Source organism: Alligator sinensis, unplaced genomic scaffold (genome assembly GCF_000455745.1).
Source record: "Alligator sinensis unplaced genomic scaffold, ASM45574v1 scaffold467_2, whole genome shotgun sequence".
NCBI classification, from domain to species: domain Eukaryota; kingdom Metazoa; phylum Chordata; order Crocodylia; family Alligatoridae; genus Alligator; species Alligator sinensis.
The window spans coordinates 434,160-439,270 of record NW_005842129.1 but is presented as its reverse complement, the minus strand read 5'-3'; the positions used below and the strand labels follow the sequence as shown (position 1 = coordinate 439,270).

At 42.4% G+C, this 5,111-nt stretch overlaps 1 protein-coding gene across 3 annotated transcripts in view; it reads left to right on the top strand.

Annotated features, from left to right (window-relative positions):
- RBM6 (RNA binding motif protein 6) overlaps positions 1–5,111 on the top strand; it is a 105,891-nt gene that overhangs the window by 590 nt on the left and 100,190 nt on the right. The window lies entirely within an intron of this gene.

The window sequence follows — 5,111 nt, the reverse complement described above, 5'->3', positions numbered from 1 at the left end:
GGCGGCCCGTGTCGCGGGTGGCCCCGGCTTGTGGCCTGAGCGCGCCCGTGGTACATGGCAGCCGGCTGCAGCGCCCCCATGTCTCCTGAAGAGGCGATCTGCAGTGACACTTCCCCATGCTGCCAAGTACTTGGCAGCTGGAGATGCGTGCGTGCGTGCGTGCGTGTGCGATGCTCCACAACAGGCCGAGGCCCTGGCTCGGGGGGGTTTAGGCGAAGTTCTGTGAAACATGTGAAATAGCCAGCACTGCGGCTGCCAGCCTTCCTGTGGGTTCAGCCTTGCTGTAGTTTATTCAGCCTCTCCATAAGATCACAGAGCAGAAGCTAAACTTTCTTGGACATGTCTGAATTTGTAAGGATGTGAAAAAGGAATTTTTGAATGTGGCCGCCCTTTATGGTCTGCTAGTGCCTCGAGTTGTCCACACGTGTTAACTGCAGCTTGACGTGCTCCTGCTTTGAGTTCCAAAAATGTGTGTAAACAGCTCCTCTAGTAATATGGGCGTTGTCTACTTGCATAATAGTGCTTTTGTATTGCTAGAAACGTCCAGGATTTTCATACACAGTAATATTGAATGCAGCAGAAATGTTATAAGCACTTCACTTAATTCCATTCCTGATCTCTCTCAGCACTGCCAACTTTTTGTGGAGATAGGGAAGAAGAGGGTTGTAATTCTGTCACCTTGGTCCCCTGCGATAAATTATCATGCATATGTACTAAGGAACAGTTAAAAACTTGTTTTTGCTTGTAAATTTTGCATTGTTTAATATTTGGTGTTTAAATGAAACGTTCTCTAAAATTCTATCATATATTATGAAAACCCTATATTAAAATTAGTAGGATGCTATGTAAGTGAGCAACTCTAGGTTATAGTTTAAAAACTTCACTCTGAAAGTATTTTCAGTGTTGTCAGTCAACTTTAATGGCATGTGTCTGTATAGCTTCCGTATACTTATTGAGAGATGTTTGCTAGTTGTTTTTATTGAACAAAAATTATCTTTCCAAGTTGTTTATGAATTAGAAATGTAGTTTTTTGTTCAGCTTTAGAACTAAGGGTCTGCCTGATGCATAAATGGGTCTTGGACCTTTCTCATAGGTAATTTTGAGTATTAGGCCCTGTGTAGTCAAGTTAAGTGGCTGTTTTTGGTGGAAGAGTAGTGATGTGTCTGATGTATTTCAAAATACATTTCCCCAGGCCCTGATTAAGACTGGGAGGTATTGTGCTTGGTAGTAGATATCTGATATGATGGCTGCTACTCCAAGGAACTTATGATTTTTCATTTTATTAAATAAATAAATAAATAAATATTTATAAAATAAATTTAATAAATTTGAAACAGGGCAGAAATGGATGTATGTTAGAATGTGAGAGAGGATAATCTTGTCTCTTGTTGGGAGCGGCATTTCTGAATGATATTGGGATGCTAAATGGATTTCTATTCTGCTCAAAATAGTGTTCTCAATGGGGGAACAGGGTCCTGGGTAAGACTGTAAATGGAGGATAATGTGTGGATGGCATGTTTTCTGGCATGTGTCGGGGAATATGGAAGACAAGCTTTCATTAATGCAAGCTATTAACAGTATTGGGAGCCCTAGCATAAGCAGTCTCTCTGTCCTTTTTCAACAGAGCTTACAATATTCATAGTGTGACAGGGAGATCTTGGTAAAAATAAATATGTTTATTAGTTGCAGACACTTGTACAGTCCTTGTGATCTTATGAAATCAGAAAAGTATGCAAGGAAATATCCCTTTACCTGCATCCAGTATGTGATGGCTTTTTTAATACATTTTTTTTTATTTACTCCACTTCTGTACATGCCATAATGTACTTCACTTCATATTGTAGTATTGGTATCAGACCCAGTTTGTTGTCTCTTGTAACAATTAATAGTTAAATGCATAAACCTCTGAAGTCAGAGGCTAGCAACCTACAGCCCATGGACCAGATCTGGCTCTCAGAGACATTTTATTGAGTCCTTGGAGTTCGAGGGTTTTTGCAGTGTTTTGGTGGCAGGGGGCTTCACCTGGGTGGCATGGAGAAGCACGGTGGCATTATTGCAGGGGTGAATGGTGACGGATGCTCTTGTGGTGCTGTGGACCAGGTTGGAAGCAGCTCATGCTTGGCTTCACTTGAGTCTTTCCCCTGCCCCTCGCCCTGCAAAAACTTGCAGACCCCATCTTAAGAACATACTGTCTTTCAACCCCACTGACTACTTTATAACTCAATTATACTTGTTACGTGAATACCAAGTCTAGAAAATGCATCTCTACCCTGCCTCTGCCTGGCATACTAACCGGAACTGTCTGCTTTGCAACTAATTGTCCTCTCTCTAACTAGAAACAGCGAAGGGAGCCTAGTAATTTTAATGGCTATCTCCCCCTCACTTCCAAGAAGCTAGGTGATTTTTCCTTTCCTTTTTTTTCGCAATATCTTTTACTTGCTTCTTTTCCAGGCCTGAAGGAGGAGACTTGCTGCCCAAAAGCTTGTCTAATCTCTCTCCCAACTATACAGTTGGTTCAATAAAGTTATGTTGCTCAATAAATTATTGCTTCCCTTATGTTTCCTGACCCATCATGGCTACAACCCTTGAATGCTCATTTTCAAGACTTTGAAATAGCAGACCTAAAGCTGTTGGAAGTGATTCTGTAAATTCTAAAACTATAAAGCCTATGCTCCCCATATCCATTTTCAAGTGGGTGTTTCTAGTCTGGTTTCTGGGAGAGATGAGTTATCCCTTTGCTACCTAACTTTCAAATATTTGAATGATATAGTTTTAATGTTTTGGGGTATAGGACTGCTGTCTTCAATTTTTAGTCATTTTCTTGGTTATTGGAAATTTCTATATTTTTAGAAGCATTCGGGCCTGTGACTTGTAGTGTTGGAAGTCTGTAGGAGCTCTGCCTCAATTTGTCTAAGGTTGTGGAAGTTTTTACTGAGTGTGCAGAGAGGTTGTCAGATCTCCATCTTTGGAAGTTTTTAAAGAGTTGGTTAGACACACACTTGGTTGGGATGGCTTCGAGAGGAAGGATCTTCCTTTTAGCATAGGTGTGGATTAGATCAGTATTTTTCAACCTGTGGGTTGTGTCTCAGAAGCGGGTCTCAAGAATATATGAAAGGATTGCGAACAAACTTTAAAAATGTTTTCTCCTTTAAAGGAGAAAAATGTGGGAAACCGTGGCTTTTCCCCTGGGGCTTGGGATGCCCTCTGCCCCACACACCTACCACCTGCCCCATGCACTGGGGGGCTGGGGCCAGGGGGCAGTGGGTTGCAAGTGAGGGGCACTGAGTCAGGACTGGCCGTCGATGTTTACAAATGGGTCCTGGTGCAAAAAAAGTTGAGAACCACTGGATTAGACCTCCTGAGGTCCTTTCCAACCCTACTCTTCTGTGATTCTGTAGTTAAAAGCTACCTCTTTTAGGAGTAGTTCTTGCATAGCTGTACTTCTGACAACCTGCCAGCATTGTAATTCAGTATGCTTGTAGCAACTATTAAAGGGTTACTAAATAAGGGCCACCTGGAATAATAGGGATACACACTAAGAAAACAACCCTGAATTCTGCAGCAGTGTTGTTGTGCCATCATGAAATAGAATTGTCGGCTTCAAGACATAGTTGCCTATTCAAAGGAGATGGGAATGAATGCTAATTTTATAGATTATTTCTGAGGATCAGGTAGGTTCCCTAGCTTCCTTTTTTTCTGGCTTATGAGTGATCTTTGGTAGTAATGCAATAAATTTTCATTTTTTAATAAACGCTGAAAATCAAGAGGTTACAGGTAGGCAGGAAGACAAGAATTGAATAAGCTGGTACCTGGCTACAGCAGAATGGCCAATTCTGCAGCAAAAATGCTGATTTTTTGATGCACTTTGGCAAAATGTTAGACTCCCTGGTCATGGAATTGGGAAGTCCGCAAAGCCTGATTGAGATGAGTGATATGGTGCACACTTTTTAGAGCAGTTGTTTTGGTCTCTTTACATACTCAAGTGTGTAGCATTGCATGGGCTGACTGAATGAAAAAAAGATGAACTTGAGGTCTTTTCTTTTTCTATATAATTTTTTTAGTGCAGCATTCAATCTGTTCCTAACTGACAAGAAATGTAAATGTCAGTGGACAGACTCTTGTTGCTTTGAAGTAAATTGAGGGACAAAATAGGAGGAGTAAATGGGGAACATATAAGGTCCTGGCACCTGTTTAGCAGACTTTGCAGCTTCAGTCACTGTTGCAGTTTGCCATAACTAAAAGAACTGTTGATAGCAGCCATCATGGAGGTATTCAGGAGATAATGCTGTTACCTCAGTACCTTGGGATTGCAAGACCACCCACTATCTGAAGAGTATAAGAGGAAACCATCTCCTCAGCGTTTGCTCTTACTATCCTAGGGAGATAAGAAGGTAGAGCAGGGGTCAGCAACATTTTTGGGCACAGTACCAAAAAATACCTGCAACCTGGACTTGTAAGGTGTTGATGTGCCAGGGGTGGATGGTGGGGGATCTGTGAGGGGCCGATCCTTGTTGTGGCATCTCAGCCCTGGTCTCTTCCCTGCTGTCAGTCCCAAGGTGCACGTGCATTGCTCTGGCACCTTTGCCATGGGTTGCCTGGTCCTGAGGTAGAACCTTTTCTAAGGATGGACAGAAGGAGCAACCAGAAGGGCTACAACAGGCTTATCCAACATATGGCCTGCGGGCCACCATGCGGCCTGCAAAGCCATTTTCTGAGGCCCAAGGTGCTGTGATGGGAAACAAAAGTAAACACTGTACTTTCGTTTCGGGGGGTGATGTGATACCGCTTCCTGTGAGGTCTTTGAATATGGCTCTTCAGCCCACTGGGTGATAAAGTTCATGATCCAGCCCCACATTAAAAAAGATTGGACACCCCTGGGCTACAACTTCAGGGTCCCTTTAATGTTAGCAGGGGTCAGCTGCTCTCCATGGTATTAGAACTTCATGGATGTTTTTCCTATAGTTTTGCTTTGGAAATTGCATCCATATGGAGAGCTTAAGTACAAGTGATAAAGATGTCACTTTTGTTTTGTAAGCCAGTCCAACAGGAGTATGTTCAGGGGAGGGGACCAAATGATTGGTACAGGGTACAACTTTTCTTTATTAGTTATC